Source organism: Leptodactylus fuscus, chromosome 3 (genome assembly GCF_031893055.1).
Source record: "Leptodactylus fuscus isolate aLepFus1 chromosome 3, aLepFus1.hap2, whole genome shotgun sequence".
Taxonomy (NCBI): Eukaryota; Metazoa; Chordata; class Amphibia; order Anura; family Leptodactylidae; genus Leptodactylus; species Leptodactylus fuscus.
In genome coordinates this window covers 142,037,129-142,056,073 of record NC_134267.1, presented here as the reverse complement: position 1 = coordinate 142,056,073, position 18,945 = coordinate 142,037,129, and positions in this window count along the sequence as shown.

The following is an 18,945-nucleotide window of genomic DNA, read 5'->3' as shown; positions in this document are numbered from 1 at the left end:
GTGATTCTACAGTTCCAAAATTTGGCTCTGTTTTTCAACCTTTAACCCTTAAGTACTATCATAGTGTCTATCATACACCACTATCATAGACATATCATAATGATAGTACTTAAGGGTTAAAGTCCCACTTTCAAGAAAGTCAATACTTAATTTATATGCAACTGAGATGGAAAATGCTTAGTCCTGGAATCAGACCGCAGACTGAGCAAGCTATGGCACACCCACAAAGGATGTTTACCATCATTTACATATGAACAGTGATTTACATGTAAAAGGGGAATCAAAGCTGACTAGTGGTATGTTCACATAGAACTTTTTGCAGGTGGGTTTTGAGGCAAAATCCGCCTTGAAAAACGTCTCCCAACTTTCCCATTCATTTCAATGGTAGTTTTTTTTCTCCCTAGTGTAAGCCGATGGCTGGTCAGGTAATGGAGGGGGTGTACATCTCACCCAGACTACTAAGGTGGGTGAGATGAGAAAACTCCAGAAGGAATGTTTGTTCTCTGCAGACAACTTTTGTCTGCTGAGCATTTTGGTAAATTCTCAGTATTGGGTTGAATTTTTAGGAATGGCAGGTAGGTTGGTAGTGGGACCTGTCATTCCACCCCATCCAGTCCACACTTTGGGGATGCTCCGGCAGCGACTGAGCTGCAGAGAGTCTGCTCATCAAGGAGGCTTAAGAAGTCAGCTCCAGCAGCAGACTGGGGGCAGAGTTTTGTCTGGAGAGCCAAAGAAAGAGATCATATTTTTGGCGCTGTGTCCTGAATGATTCTACTGGCTTTTGGATTTCTGTTACTCTAGGTGAGGTAACCTATTCTATGTTTAGTTACAGCCTAGCAGGGCAGGTATTTATTTTTGTATTGTTTCCTTTTGTTGCTGCACTATATTTTTGAGTGAAAATAAACTCTACCTTAGTTTTGGACTAAAAGAAACTGGACTTTGTGTCTATGCCACCCCACCCAGCAACCCCAGACCCTGACACTAGTTAATTTTTCTATAGGAAAAAAAGAAACATCATGACCTAGCTTTAGGTCGATTCCTCCTTACAAAGCCCTCTGAAGTAAATGGGAGGAAGAAAAAAGATGCTAGCTTTTTTTATTTTTTTTGTCTCCTTTGCAAGGCAGAATCCGCCTGAAGATCATAACTCTTCTTTTTTCCTCTGGCTAAAAAAAAAAAAGCAGCTAGAGGAAAAATATCAGCTTGAGGGCACCTTCACACGGAGTAAAAATACAAAATACAAATTATTTGACAAAATACATGTGTAAAAATAAGACTCCCATTGACTTCAATGACATTTTACACGTGTATTTTGATGTGTATTTTGATGTGTTTTTTTACATGCGTAAAAAAAATATCATTGAAGTCAATGGGAGTCTTATTTTACACGTGTATTTTTTACACGTGTATTTTGCCAAAATACATACGTGTTTACTCAGTGTGAAGGGGCCCTGACTCCCATTGAAATTTATGGGAGAATTGGGAGGCTTGCAAATCTGCTTACAAAAAAATTGTGTGAACTTACCCTAAGAGAGACTGAAATTGTAGAGTCACCTTTATAAGGTATTTAGGTTTCTAATAAATTTACTGCTGACTGGCTCCTCTTAAGTCCATCCTGTCTACCATATCTTTATCTAGTCTATTAAACATGACTAGCTAATAAATGTGTCACTTGACCTCACATTTTCTCCATCTTAATTGATGGGACTCCTTGCTGTGCTTGTTTACTTTCTTTTGGGAGAGGAAGATAATGAAGTGACCTTTTAGCTGTCACAATAAGAACTTGGTAAGGGTGGAAAATATTTTTAGAACAATGTTAAGTGTTATGGTTATTTATTCAATAAATCTCATTATTTTTGAAAATTCCAAACCTTATATAAGGAAATACCCTGCACAAAAAGCATATTCTTTTTAATGTATTTGTGTTGATTGATGTTTTGTATGGCTTTGACAGAAATTCCTTTAGCAGTTCTCACTTGTAGTCTCAGGGGTGATGGTGCTGACTGTGGGAGGCTTGTGCATCTGGACCTAACCTGTTTCTAATTTGTTGGCTCCCATTAAGTCATATATACATATTTATGAATGTAAATATGCAGAGGAAGCCATCATTCGTGCCATATATTTTACTGCAGGTTAAGGTGACATAATCCTTATAATTATGGTAATTGTTTTCTCTTTAATAGCTTTCTACTATGCGAAATTTCTGCATGGCAATGGAAAACTTCAGAGAGCTAAAGAAAAGGAGGTGGGATGGAGGGGCCCATACTGACAGTTGTTTAATGCTAAAATATGTTCTCTGAAGGAGGTGACATATGCAGGAAAGAGGACCTCGTGTGTCTGGGGAGAGTAAGCTTTCCTGTTACAGAAGTGCATAATTCATGTAAATGCCTTATCACAGAAAAGAGCAGAGGAGACAGGAGGCCACTTCAAGGAGAGCCACACAGAAATTTACTGCACTTCCAAATATCTCTTGTCTCTTAAATGTGTTCCAAGAAGTTTTGGAAAAAATACTCATTGTCGGTATTGTATGCTTTTCTATAGACTAAACAAATATAGTGACATAGTTTTAACTGTAGTTAAAAAAAGGGTTCATCAAATTTAACCAAAGACATTTTCTGTCTATATTAACCTGTTCACACTCAGCATCTTAATAATATGGCGCTGTAATGCTGCGGGTACAGGAACATTACCTCCAGCACCGCTTTTAGGGTCAATTCACAGAAAGTTTTTTGGCAGCTGATTTTGATGTGGAATCCACCTCAAAATCCGCTGCCAAAACCAGCTCCCACTGACTTAAAAAATAAGCAAGATGACCCTTCTTGCCACGGAATCCATGGCTGAATCAGCAGCAACATGAGGCTCCCTCTCCATTAGGCCCATTCCGAAGCGGAGGCTTTTTTGGAGGACGATTTTGAAGCAGATTCAGCGTCAAAATCCTCACCAAAAAACTCAGTGTGAACTGACCCTAACTCCAGCAGGCTGACGCCCCGGATGCAGTGATCAAAAGCAATCACTTTTTCCAGGGGGTCTGTGAGCAAGATCGCCTCCCCACCTGCCACCCCTCAGATCAGAATCAAGAGGTTAATATGGCATCCAGGAGGCTGAGCAATGGCCTCCTGTTTGCCTATGCAATCCCAGGTTCAAGTCCCCTTGTAGGACAGTAAAAAGTCTAAAAAAAATAAAAAAGTTTAAAATAAAGAATAAACAATAAAGTGTTCAAGAAACCCACTTTTACATTTAAAAAACACATATTATAAAAAAATAATAGGTAACTCCAAGTGCGTAAAAGTCCCTACTTTTCAAAAATAGTATTATTTATCCTGTACGGTGAATGCTGATAAAAAAGAATGTGTTGGGTGGGGGCCACACGGTGGCTCGGTGGTTAGCACTGCAGCCCTGCAGCGCTGGGTCCTGGTGTTCAAATCCCGCCAAGGGCAAAAAACCATCTGCAAGGAGTTTGTATGTTCTCCCCGTGTTTGCATGGATTTCCATCCCATATTCCAAAAAAGACATACTGATAGGGAAAAATGTACATTGTGAGCTCTATGTGGGGCTCACAATCTACATTTAAAAAAAAAAAAAAAAAAAGAATGTGTTGGGCAAAAATTTTACAAAAAAAGATTGTGTTAGTAAGACCTCTATTTTTGCATGCAGATATGTTCTCATGAGGGGCCACTCCCGCCCTGTAAGATTAGCAGTAAATATCCAGTTGACTGAATATCTCAAATCCGTTGTCTTTATCTTAATATATATAATGTACAACTTTAAGCAATATGAATAGAAGAAATGGCTTGCGACACTCTTCAGTTTATAAAGTCCAGTCTTTAATTCAATCCATTACAAGGTAAGGTACACACATAGAAATAAGTGTCGAAAAAAATGAAAGGCAGTGCAAGCGTTAAAAGAAAACGCTAACACGTTTCGGGATGAACCGACCCCTTAGTCACGCTATGACTAGACTGACCCCTTAGTCACGCTATGACTAAGGAGTCGATCTACCCCGAAACACGTTAGCGTTTTCGTTTAACGCTTGCACTGCCTTTCATTTTTTTTGGCACTTTTTTCTATGTGTGTAACTTACCTTTTAATGGATTGAATTAAAGACTGGATTTTATAAACTGAAGAATGTCGCAAGCCGTTTCTTCTATTTATACTGCTCTTGATGATCTACCTCCTGGGTCCAGAGGCTTGGTTTGGCACCTCTGAAAACATTTAAATATATGTGGTAAGACACAGTCTTGTTTTTCACTTTTTCTAACATTATGCAATGTTTTATATCAGAATTACAGAGAATGTAAAATAAATTAGAAAAGTAAGGTAATCTCTATGAAAGCAGCCATGTTTTCTCCCTCCTCCTCTAATGCTAGCACAGATGAGCCAGAAAATTGAGGAGAGGAGTGGGTTTAAGCTGTACATTTTTTGTCTATATAATGACGGTGGACATTTTCTTGGAAGGAATCCCCCAAGTAACTGACAGTATAAAATAGATACTGTGTTGTCCTATTTGGTTGCAAATGATAGGTGCCCCCGACATACAAACCAAGTCAGCAAGTAAAAAGTCAGCTGCTGATGTTAAACCGTTGAAAGCAGGAAAATTCGGCAAACATAGTCAGCTAAGAAACCTTAACAGGAGCCAAATCATGATGGCTAGATGACTAGGTCACAGTATCTTCAAAATGGCAAGTATTGTAAGGTGTATTCAGTGCTACCTTCCAAACGTAGCTCAAGATAGTGTATGTGGTACACTGGTTATCCCATCATGGAAGTCCAAGGCTTCTCATATGCATAGGGAAGGAAGACTAGCATGTTTGTTCTGATTCCACAATGTAATAACATTAGCTGAACACAAGATGGCAGAACTGGACTTCACCTATAGCAAACCCATTTCCTAGGACTTAGAGTAGGACCTAATAATGCCATAACCAGACAGGCAAATAAGAAAACTGCAATATGCATGGATCAGAACATTAGCAGGTGAAGAATGAAAGTAAACAAGAACTCACTGATAGTTGAGGGGAACAGGATGGCGATGGTAATCGGATGAAGGAAGAAATGCATGATGAGAATGGGATAGTGAAAACATGATTATACAAACAGGTAAAAAAAAATGGTCCTGTCTCTAGCTTTCCCTATAGCTACCCTAAACACAAGACACCACTAACCCTCACTGTTAGACAAGAGCTGCAATGTGTCTTTTTGTAGCGATGCTGATTTATTTTAACTGTTTAATGACAGATGCAGCTTACAAGATTGCATGCAATAAATGCATTCAGTTGGTCTGCAGCTGTAACTAAATAGTTAAAGGGGTTATTCACAGTTTCTAACATTGATGGCCTATCCTTAGGAAAGGTCATCAATATTAGATCTGCAGGGGTCCAATACATAGATTTCAACTGTGGTATGTAAACAATCCCGAGAGCAGCGCTGTGTGTGTCCCGAGTGTCATACCTCCCTCAGATCTGAAATTGATGGCTTATCTTTAGGATAGGCTATCATTGTTAGAAACCGGATAACCCCTTAAAAATCAATTAATAGCGCTATAAAGAGTCACAATGTAGCCCTGGCCGTAAAGTTTTCCCTAATGGAAATCCTGATTTGCAACCATAAAGGGATTGTCAAGGATTACCCGCTTTTGAAAGAAAAAAAAAAAAACTAGAATAAATCAAGAATCAGCAGGATGTGAACTAGGACCAGAACACACTGGCTGGAAGCCTACCAAGCACAATATATATAACTAACAAGAATCAGCAGAAAAATAGGAGTTTCAAGCTAACCAATCAGTCTCTGCAAATGAGTCAGAGATTCCTATGAACAGTCATGTCGCTTCCTTGATAACATCTGCGGGTGGCGCAACAGAAAACCATCAAAGGTGGCCATTAAACTCTTAGCAACTCAGGGTATACCTGTCTATCATGGTGTCTCTAAAGTAGTACGTTGAGGGCTCAGCAGCTGAATGAGCACTAGCTGTATTTATGCAACGGCTGCAATCGGTGCCTGCATTGATCATTTTAACCTTGTAGATGCCTCAGTTAATTGCAACCATGGCAACTAAAGAGCAGTGTTGCATGAACACAACCATATTGGGCTTGACCATCATCAGAGGGTGGCAATTGGTTGTCATAACCGCCTTGGGAGTCATTGCTGAGGTTCTAAATCACCTCTTTCCGATGTTGAGGCTAAGGCCCCATATTGCAGATTTTGTTGTGTTATTTTGATCCAAAGCCAGGGGTAGATTGAGAAGAAGGTACAAATATAAGAGCTTCCATTAAAATTCCCATTCCTTTTGCAGCATTATTGGATTTGGTTAAAAAAAACGCAACAAAATGCAACAAAAAAACCCTGCGTTTCCACAAAGTGGGGCCTTAGCTTAAAGGAGGATTAAAATGAGGGTTATTCTTTTCTAATCACGACTACTCCCTGTGTACTAAAACAGTACATAGTAAGTATAAAATCATAATACTATATCAAGAATACAAGAAATCAATATCAAATCAAGAATATAATTTAATATTATTATATTAAAAGACTATAATTTAAATATTTATGCTGGTATAATTTTATATTATTTCCCTATATTACACATAAAAAATAATCAAACAAAAATCAACATACACAAATTAGGCAACCTCGCATCCATAAATGTGTGAACTATGAAAATATAATAATATTCATCCCATAGGGGGAAGCAGGGAAAAAAGTCAAAGCAAAATAATAATTATTAAATAACTTTAAAAACATGCAATCCCCATAAAAACTACAACTTGCCCCACTAAAACAAAAAAAGCCCATACCCAGCAACATGTATACGTACACCATACGGGTGTCACAATATGGCAACAAAGAAACATTTTTCAAAGTATTGGATTTTTGTAACAGTGTTAAAAAACATAACAAAAACTGTAAATGTAAATTTTGTATCGCTGTGATTGTACCGACCCACAGAATATAGATACTTTTTTATTTTTAGATCATACAGAAAAACAAATACCACTATGAAGTACAAACTAGCTCACAATAAATAAATCCTCATGTTAATTTGTGAACAAAAAATATTTAGAAAAGGTATGGCTTTTGGAAAGTGGAGAGGAAAATCAATGTGACTTAAAGTGGTTATTCAGGATAAGCTAACCCCTAAACTAACCCCCCCCCCCTCCCCCTGCCTAACTTCTAATTTACGTCAATTAAAAAAAAAAAATCTATGATTACCCATATCCCTGGGTGACCTATGTGACCACCCCAGGGACACTTTCTGATAATCCGGTGACGTTTTGTTTCGGAACGTCACCATTACTCACTCCCCCCTCCCCATCAATACTTACCAAGCCTTCCTGTGTCCAGGAACGGCTCCTCCCTCTCTTCCAGTAGTGGGTAGCTAGGAAAATGGGGCAAGGTGGGAGGGGTTGGTAATGGACGGGATTGCTAGGCTAGGGAGACAAGGGAGGGCGGGATGGTTTAGCAATGGATGGGATAGCTAGGCTAGTGAGACAGGGAGGGGCAGTGTAACGGAGTGAGAGAGGATGGGGAGCTGAGTGAGAAGGAACTAGTGTAGAAGCTACGCAGGAAGCTGCACAGCAGGAAGCTAACACCATGTAAACAAATGCAGAGGATGTAGCAGCAGCCATAGACACCCAGAAATCACTCCAGACACTTCTAAAAGTATATGGGTGTACTTATTAACCCATTACTAGCAGTAACATACCTTTCTTTAAAAAAAAAAAAAAGATTTTCTGGACAGAAAAACCCTTTAAGGGAGCATTCACACGGCGTAACGTCCCGCGAGATTTGGCACGTGTACGCCGCGTGACCCTTTGCGTGCCGTACACGCTCCCATTCATTTCAATGGGAGCGGGGAGCGTATGCGCCGCGCTAGTTTGCGGCCGTGCATTTATTCACGGCTGCAAAGTAGCGCGTCGCATACGCTCCCCGCTCCCATTGAAATGAATGGGAGCGTGTACGGCGCGCAAAGGGTCACGCGGCGTACACGTGCCAAATCTCGCGGGACGTTACGCCATGTGAATGCTCCCTAAGGGGTTAAAGAGTGGATGCCCGAGTTGAGCATTTTCTCTAAAACCATAGTTCCCTCCAAATTACTAACAATATATTGTAAAATGGCCTTAGACATCCACTCACATACAGTGGTTTCAGGGTCCTTGCCCCTCATCAATACAAAGCAGGCTTATGGTTGGCTAGGTGAAAGGCTATTGGCATTGCTCAGGAAGGGGCCGTTGTCTTTTCCTTTTGGAAGAGATTCTCACATTTGGTTTATCATCCGAGGTATGTCACAAAGTTTCTTTTAGAGTCGGTCATAGATAGGTAAATACTTTCCAAAGGGTGGCGCTAAAGGCGCACTTTTCCTTTTTCTAGCTAATAAAACTAATTTGCAGACCTTTTCACAGATTTCTTAAGGTGCAAAGTCTACCTATGCTGAGGCTGGTCTCTTCAATGAGACAGTGTTCCTCCTCACCTTAGTACATAATACAAAAGGTATTCTCATCTTTAACATGGAGAAAAAGGGCATTTTTGGTAATTATCTACATAGTATAAAATGGAGAAAAGTGAGCTGCCATTACATAACATCTGCTAATTCACCAGACAGACGAGTAACTGCTCCAATTTCTGTTAAAAATCAATTTTCCACGAAATCTATATTGGGCCACTAGGGGGCGCTATATGACAATGTTTAACCCACAAATAGCTGACCAGAGCTTTCTATCATTCTTTACACTTGAAACAATGCCAGAGTGCAAATCTAATCTACAATAAATAACTCTAAATGAAATAAAATAAAATATCCAGCGACCAGACACATCCCAAATACATTCAACATAAGTACACACTGTTCTGCCAAAATAAAAGGCTTCCCTGAAAATCCTCCCAAAATTGCCCTATTATTGAAAATATACATCCTCACAGTCATTTTCTTCTCATTTTGTGGGGTTAAGAGTGTAAGCCTATGGATCATGCACCAATATTTAGAAGTGAGTTTGCATTTAATATGTAGTAATAATATTCAGTCAGTGAATGGGAGGACTCACTATACATTATAATAAAAGAATTCATTTATAGAAATAGGATTATATGGATTAGTATTAGACATGGGCGAACCTCACAAGATTTGTTACAATGAATATTCATGAGGTTCGCCCTGAGTTCATTTCAGGCTTGTTTGGTACAAACCGGAAGAGCTCTTCTTATACTCTGGGGTCTCCTCATAAGTGGAGGCCCAGGGAAGGTGAGTAAAAATAACAATTATACTCACCATACGTCACCTCTCCTGGACATTTGGGGGTCCTCTGGTGTACTCTTCAGGTCTCTGGCCATGTCACACACCCTAGGGGTCACAGCTGAAGCCCGTGATTGTCAGTATGAGGCCAGGGCCCCACATAGCCTAAATGCCATGATACTGGCTAATCCCATCCACACATTGCAGAAATGCTGATGGTTTCCATACAGGTATAATGGAAGCGGAAAGTCAGCAGAACAACCCTATGGACTTTCGGTGCAAAGCACTGCAAGAAGAACAGTGAGCTTGCTATGTGGGACCTTAGCCTTAGCGTGTTTTGTGGGTGACTGGAATATTCAGGTTTAATCTGGTTCTATCTAAATCGGTTCGCTCATATCTAGTTAGTGAAAACTCACATATCCAAATGTCTACTAGCTGTAGTGTACAGTACAAATACCAGTACTGTACAAACAGTCTTGCTACAAGCTACATACTCACTTAGGCACTTTATGTGAGAAATGTTTCTGAAATGGATCTCATACCAAACACATAGCAAAATCTGTAAGATTATGCTTTCATTGTCACCCCTATACATTGAAGAAAATTCCATCCACGTGAATTGTACGGATGTACAAAAGGGATGAACCACTGATGCAAGATGAGTATACATTCAAAACAACTGTGAGCTGTCCATGAAAAACACTGATAGCACATATATGTGAATCACTGACATGTGAATGGGGCTTAAAGAAGAGAGAACTGTACGCAGCCAAGTTTTATATCCATAACAACCATAACTTTCTTATTTTTATAATAAACGGATTCTATCATTGGCTATAGTGTTTTTTTGACTGAGCATATATTTGCATAGCCTTTAGAAAGGCTATTCCAGACATACCTTATATGCAGTAATCCTCTCAGCCATTTTTGAATTAGCCTGCTTTTATTGATATGCTAATTAGCCAGTATGGAGTACCAGAAGCCCTTTGTGATGTTCCCTGAGCAATGCTTGAGTGATATGTATGAAGAAGGGGGAGGTGAGAGCCTGGGATGGCTGATGACACAAGCAGTGCTCAGGGAACATTGCAAAGACTTCCGTTGCTCCGTGCTGGATAATTAGCATATCAATAAAAGTGGGCTAATTCAAAAATGATGAATGAATAAGAGGTATGCCTGGAATAGCCTTTTTAAAGGCTATGCAAATATATGCTTAGTTAAAAATCACTATAGCCAATTATATTCCCTTTAACCCCTTCCCGACATGCGCCGTAATAGTACGGCGCGTGTCGGGTCTGTAACTATGGCGACCGCCCGGGAGCCGGGCGGCCGTCATAGCCGCCGGGTGTCTACTGCAGTGTGTGTCTACCGCCGGGTGTCTACTGCAGTGTCTACTGCTGTCAAAGGCGCCGGAGGCGCCATTTTCCCGGCGGCGTATGGGCGCCGCCATTTTGGCAGGGATCGCCGGCTCCTGGAGCATGCTCCAGGGCCGACGTCATGTTGCCATGACAGCCGGGAGCCTTGTTAAAGGCTCCCAGCCGGTCTGCAAATTCTCTCTTTTGCAGGCTGGTGTATGCAGCCTGCAAAAGAGATGATGATTTTTTGCAATGCATTGCAATGCATTAGCATTGTAATGCATTGCATTAGTGATCAGACCCCCTGGGGTTCAACACCCCTAGGGGGTCTAATAAATGCAAAAAAAAAAAAAAAAAAAAAAAGTAAAAAAAAAATATAAAAAAAATATAAAAAGTATCAAAAGTTCAAATCACCCCCCTTTCCCTAGAACAAATATAAAAGTAGTTAAAAACTGTGAAACATATACATGTTAGGTATCCCCGCGTCCGAAATCGCCCGCTCTACAAATCTATAAAAATATTTTTCCTGTTCGGTAAACGCCGTAGCAGGAAAAATAGTCAAAAGTGCCAAACCGCCGTTTTTTCACTGTTTTGATTCTGATAAAAATTTGAATAAAAAGTAATCAAAGCAATAACATTTCCCGAAAATGGTAGAACTAAAAAGTACACCCGGCCCCGCAAAAAAAGACACCCTATGCATCCCCGTACACCTATGTATAAAAAAGTTACGGCCGTCGGAATATGGCGACTTTTAGAAAAAAAATTTTTTAACACCGTTTTGGAATTTTTTTTAGGGGTCAAAATGTAAATAAAACCATATAAATTTGGTATCCCTGGAACCGTACCGAAACACAGAATATAGGGGACATGTCATTTTGGCTGCACAGTGAACGCCGTAAAACTAAAGCCCGTAAGAAAGTCGCAGAAATGCATTTTTTCTTCAAATCCACCCCATTCTGAATTTTTTTCCTGCTTCCCAGTACATTATATAGCATAATTAATGGTAGCATCATCAAGAAAAATTTGTCCTGCAAAAATTAAGACCTCATATGGCTCTGGGAGCGGAGAAATAAAAAAAGTTATGGGGTTTAGAAGGAGGGGAGTCAAAAACGAAAAACGAAAATCAAAAAATGCCATCGGCGGGAAGGGGTTAAAAGAGTTATTTACTTTTTAATATTGATGGCCTACCCTTATAGTCAGTGCTACACTTTGAACAGTGAGAGAACATTACCAGAAGCCCGATGTTGTGGAACAGCTGCAAACTACAGATTGTCTTGCAAACTATAAGTCCTTACACAGCTGTGGTAAAGGGGTTTCCACTTTCTAATATTGATTGTGAGATCTGCGTGGATCTGATACCTGGGAAATCCAGCAATCAATATTAGGAAGTGTTTTTTTTTTTATTTACATAGGTAAAAATGCTTGTATTAGTTAGAGTTCTGTTTATCTAGTGTAAATCCCATGCATAAAAGGGAATTTATCATTCCACTGTGCTAGGAATTTAAAAAAGTATTTCCTATGAAATTGTGAGGAGGGGTGGGGTTTGGCAGGATGGGCATAAGTTATGGATCAAATCTTCAGGGATATCATGATAAAACAACAGACACACAAGTAAATGCTACTAGCTATGTGGCTGGTTGCACACTTAGGCTACATGGAGACGACAATGAAAAAAACTTACATTTAGACTGCGTTCACACGGAGTAATGCACTGCTCATTCTGACACGTAAACACATGTCAGAGTGAGCACAGTAAAACAGATTCCTATTGACTTCAATGGGTTCGGTCTTACGCGCGCTAACCATTGAACTCAATGGGAGGCTTTTTTTACCTATTGCTTTCAATATGATACACGCGTATCAGGAAACATGTGGACAGGAAAGTACTTCTCAATCTACTTTCATGTCCGCATGATTCGTACGGAGATCTTGCGCCAAGCACACGGACCCCATTACAGTCTATGGGGTCCATGTGCTTTCACTGCACACCACTTGCCACTGTGTTCAGTAGTCCATTCGGGAGGGGGGGTCCCCATACGGACTCCTCGAATGGATTACCGAACACAGATGTGAACGAGGGATTAGTGTTCCAAAAGCCTCAAGCTCCATAATAACACAGCAAGCAAATGTAGGCAGCTGTCCAGACCTAGCCAAGCTGGGTATAGTATATTTTACCAACTGATCAACTCTAGCAAATTTTCAGGATAGGCGACAGATTTGTGTTGATGATGTATTTAGCCTAAAAAGGATTACGTTACATACATTTCTACCAAAACCTCAGTACTGGGTCTGTTTGATTTCCGACTGTTGAATGTCATAATAATGTTCCAATTTACTCTCAGAAAATAGAGATAAAAATGGTAAGGAAATGAAGCACAAAGTATATTAGAAGATTACAGAACTTTCCATTATAGTATTATTAAGCTATACTTACATAAAACTGAAAAGCCCCATTAAAGACAACATATTTGTTTTGATGTCATGCTAGGTGAATGTCATCTCTGGTTACTTTCTATAAGAGATGTTATTATTCTCATCCTGTGCTGCTGGTACTCATTTTAAAGGTTTATGGTTGTTAAATGTATATATTACACTTTTTTGCAGAAACCCCCAATTCCTTCACCCAGGCGCATACTGGTGAGGTTAATCTCAAGCCTCGATCTACAATAATAAACAGCTGTAACTAAAAGTTCATAGAATTGCTGTGCTGGGCAGGGCTTGAAGGATTTCAAGAAGATTTTTTTTTTCCTTCTAGAAGACACGCATTACCTAAAATCTAATTCTAAACATCAATTGCACTAAATTAAATTTACTGAACTTTAAATGTATACGAGAACAATATTCCAATTAAACTATAATAACAAAACTATATTATCTGTTTTGCTGTAATTTAACCAAATTTTTGCAATCCTAACGTCTTATTCACACGTTGCTTTTAGTGGGTGTGTGAACCAATACTGGAGACTATAGACGTCCACAGGCATATAAGAATGCAGACATGCTCTATTTTGGTCTGCTTTATGAGCCATGGATGTCCTTTAAAGTCTATAGGTCTGTGAAAATTAGAGCACATAGATGCCAACCATTTGCCGCCTCTTTTTCAATGGCCCAGAGAAATATAGTAGTGTAGAGGTTTGAAAACATCAATTAGTTATTTATGGACATGAAGAATGACTTAACCACAAACAACACACAAATTCCACCTTCTCATTTATAGTAGAATTGATGGGGACACTGAAATGCACAAGAATGTAATGTACACTGCTGAAAATGTTTACCTGGTCCTCACAAAGTTCAGTTTGAAACCTTAGTGAAGGAATCGGAAACTAATCCTGAGATTAGACAAATGACTAAAGGGAGCCTATCACTATGTTTGGGACCAATAAACCTCCAGCATTTGGTTGAGTACATAGTAAAACTTACCGCTTCAGCATTAGGCAGCAGGACAACTGTATTTAGTACAGCGAGGTACTGTATACTGTCCTTGGCTTCATCTGTGCAATGGTCATATGCTGCTGACACTGTTGGACTAATTTCTGGACTCATCTTATATAATTTAGGTGTAATCAGATTTTATTAAGGTTTTTGCAGTAAAAGAAAACAAACATCCAATATAGCAGAACCACAGAGAGGGGAAAACAAGTCTCAGGAACAAACAATACGACCGCGCAGGGTCGAGGGAAAAGGCACAGAACTGGGGAAAAACCCCGACAGAAAAAACATAGGCCGAAAAATAAAAAAAAGCTTCAAACCAAGAGGCAAGAAGGGGGAGGACAGGACAGGGCGAAAGTACAGGACACAGAAGGGGGGTGGAACGAACAGAGGGTGTAACAGAATCAAAGGGAGAGGGAGGAAAGTCAACCAGAGAGCACAACCCGGAGCAGGGCAAACAACAAAGGAGAAAAGGAAATCCGGCAACATCTTATATCATTTATATATTCTTTTACTACTAAATGCCAAAACGGTTTTGAAATGGGTATGTTTAGATACCTAAACCTCAGTGGTATAACTAGTGATGACTGGCTGGACGGGCATCTCTGAGTATTTCCTGTGGTGCCAAGAGACAACAGGATATAGCTCACTGTGGACCAGTGCACTAGGGGGTCATAGAAGGGCGAGTAAACTTTTTTTCACATTCTGAACCAGTAAAAACAGCATGACAGTTATAAGTGGAAAAAACTTCTTATGCATTCCATATCACTTGGATCCATAGTCACAGAATGGCAGAAATTCTTTGTTTGGATTTTCACACTTGCCTGACCAACACACCATTCACTTCTATGGAGCTATGGGTGCTGCCAGAGACTGTACAATAAAGGTGTTGTCGCATTATGGACACTATGGGGGTTCCCCCAGTGATGAAGAGGACAGGGGATCAAAAGTCCCCCTAAACCATAATTGTAAATGGAGCGGCAATGCAATTGCATGACCGGCAGAGGCAAGGAACTATAGCAGTGAATGGAGCGCAAGCATACTGGTGCTCCATTCACAGGGTGTCTTTTGGGGGCCTTTCAGACCCCCACCCTCCTGATGACCGGGACAGTTATCCCTTGTCTTATGGGTACGGAATAAGTGTCAATTACAACCCAACCTCTTTAAAGTTACAAAGAAAAATAAAATCATTTGTATAACACAAAAAGAATGTTCTGTTTGGTATATCTAAGGGTCAAATAAGCTGTTCTTCCATTCTATACAAAAGAGGAAGCATTTTTTCAGATAACAAAATGAGATTAGTTAGAAAGACTTACTCTGGAAAAATATGACAAGGTATTACATCACAGAATAGATGGAAGATTAATGAAACATTAGAAGTCTGAACATCTGGCTAAAATAACTCAGATTGCTGTGTTAGAAAACAGGACCATTGAATGTAAGGACATAACAGTCATAATTCATAAAAAATGTATCTTAAATTTGTCTCAAGAACTACAACTCCCACTATACGTAGGAAAAACGTTAAAATCTCATTTTTTTATTAAGATAAAAATTTTAAAAAAATGGTCAAACACATTAGCTTTTTCAGCTTAGCTTCAGAGTCTTGTAGTGTACATACTTTTGATATTATACAGTATGTAAGACTAATATCAGTTTAAGTGGTTTGGATCTTGGAAAGAATAGGCTGGGCAGCTTTAGAGCACAGGTTCTTGGATCTGGAGCAGGGAGTTGGCTATAACCAGGCTGGAATTGACGCTGTGTTAATGGGGGCAGTTCTGAGATAGAGTTGGCAAACTTGGATTATTGCCAACGCTAAGCAGAACCACCTTTTGAATGTGTTACATTTCTAGAGAGTGAAAAGCTTAAGAAAGCTTATGATAGGATTAAGGAAATATTCAGAATGAAAGGTAGGTTTAACTTCCAGCCGTATTTATTTTAAAATGATAGGGAAGCACATGTTCTGTAAAAAGGTATTCCCACGCTGTACTGTCAATGCAAGATTCCAGTTTCTTGTTATGTGAGAAGAGATGAAAGGTTATGGCATATTCACCTCTGACTCATGTTAAAACAGGGCTAAGCCAGATGACATTGAAATAATAGCACTAGGAAGGTTATCATGATAGCTTTTAAGATCACCTGGACAGTGTTTCAATGCACAATGGATTCCTCAGCTTAAAATAAATAAAATGATCACCTCAATGGTATTTTTTGTCTCATTTTGAAATCTATCTTTATAATTCGATAGCATTGTAATTACATCATGCAGGCCATACCTGCTATATGGCTAAAATCTATGATTCAACTAATCTACTATATTAGAAAAACCCGCCTAAATTTGATGTTTACACGACATTTCGATATATGAAACTGATTCATTTGATTTTTTGAACAAATATAAACTCACATAGATGTCATATTCAATTACTTTAACAATGTTAACCCAACTCAATAACGTATTTCTAACTTGACCGAACCCCCGATCAGTCAATCACGGGCCAAAGCAATGTTGGCTGAGCAGCAGGGCCTATATGTTAAAAAAGGATTGGGTAGCAGAGACCAGCAGGGGATCTAGTGTCAGATTGGGAACTGCAGGGAATCAGTGAAGTGGTTGTTTCTTCTTTTATCTTATTTTTTATTAACTCATTCTGATATATATATATATATATATATATATATATATATATATATATATACATATCCACTAAAAATACTTTTAATTGCTTGAGCCAATACTATTACAAATCTTTTTGTTTCGATTACAGAAATCATACAAGCATATACACAATAAAGCAAAGGTAAAAGAAGAATAATTGTTGTCCACTGTTAACTTCTTGAGCCTTTCTCTTTCTCGTTTAACTTCCTTCTGGCTCCAGGATCCTGCTTCTTACCTCCAGAGCTTTAGCACAGACTGTTCCTTCGCTCACAACCTATAATTACTCGATTTGTAATCTTTTTCCCAAATCTACATACAAAATCCAAGAAACCCCTTACGCAGCTTAATTGTTACAAATGGAAACTTAACCTGTGTATGTTGTGAGGATGCCAATAACATGAGCTTTGCCCAAGGCCTAATTATGTCTTGAAGTGGCCTTAAAAACAAAGTCTTCGGAGCTGTAGCAATATAAGAGGGAAAATAAGAGAGAAAATGGTGGAAAGGAAGTGTCTGGGTTTGTCAATAGTTTATGTCCTCATTTCACCCCAGAATGGACAGTGTGCTGCAGCAGAGGATGCAGAATGGCCATGTGATTTTCATTACTGTCTGGGAATAGTTACAGAATCTTTCAGAAGAGGAAGAACACAAAGACTTGAGCGAGCAGCAGAGATTTTCTATAACATGAAAATCCACTGAGATCACCTGGCAAATGGCGCCCAATTATCAATGACAGCTTTAATAGAAAAACACTTAGCAGACGCTGCCTGGCATTCTCGCATGTTTGTCTTACACTGAAAGTGTAAATATATATTGTACACAAATAGAAATATTTATTCTTGCTAATAACAATGAAACCTGCTCAACACATGGCTTGTGAGAATAGGATGATAATTTTTGTACGTTGATGTGCAAAGCATTTTTCACAGTGTTTAATTACTTATTCAACTAAGGGGGCGTTCACACTTGCGCCCGTGGGCGCCCTGTGTCATTCCACCAGGTTTCCACCCTAAGGCCCAGCGAAACTGGAGAGGGGAGGCTGCAGGCATACACCTGCAGTTTGCTGTTAAAATGGGTTTTAAAACTGACCGCCAGGAAGCCATCCCCTGCCCAGTTTCGCGGGGGCTTAGGACGGAAACCCAATGGAATGAAACAGGGCGGACACGGGCGCAAGTGTGAATACTCCCTTATAGAGGATACATACCAGCTTCAGTAAACTGCCGAACTAACTGCCCCATATTCCTGGTTGTCTTATCCACCATAGCAGTCAGTATTTACAGCTTATGCAAGCAATAAAAAAGCTCAGGGCCTGAGAATAGGATGCAATGCCATGATCCCTTCCTGTTGTGGGGAACAGAACAGTGTAATCCCAAGCCAATCAATCTAGAATTTAGGGACACTGATCTCCGGAATTCTATTATAATCCCCTGCAAGATAAAAGCTTTATGAACAGTTGGCACCCATTCCTTCCTGCAGTACTGCTCCTTCATTTTCAGGATACACAAAGACTATATATCTGATAACATACCAGTTGGTAAACTGCTTGTAGACCACCTAAACAAAGTGTCTGTCACAGGGATTTGACACTGTAAAGCAGCATTCACAGCCGCTAAATTGTATGTTTGTGCAGACATCAGGTTGATGAAAACTTTAAGCAATAGTATTGAGACTCTCATACAATGGTGCCTGGGAAATTTATGCAAATAATCTCTTCTCTAAAAAGAAAATAAGCCTCTAAACAAATGCCATTTATAGAGCTGCCCTTTAATCCTGCTGAATAGTAGCTCATCTGAGCATCTGTTTCAACACATTACAGGTTTAGACATAGTTCATCTTAAGTCCGACATGTGGTCATAGAAATAAAATATTTCTCAAAAAGTTGCTTAGTTCAGATGCTCAAAAGAGGCTCCTTAACAGTACATGAACATATAAAAAAATCTACCTATTTAGTTTCATGAAAAAAAAAAAAATATATATATATATATACACAAAAGTCTCAAAAATTTAATGTGTTGTTCCATTTGGACAACTTCTATGTTAAGGCCCCACCTTATTTTTTACGGCAGAATTTACTGCATTTATTGAGCCAAAGCCACAAGAGTATTTAACAGAAGTGAAATGTCTACGGTCTTCTTTTATATTTTCCATTCCTTTTCAAGCCACTCCTGACTTTGGCTCAAAAAAAAACCGCAGAAAAACCTACAAAAAAAAAATCTGTGTTTCCGTAACATGTGACTTTAGCCTTAAAAAGAACTTGTCAGGTGAAACCACCAACATATCTCTCTAGA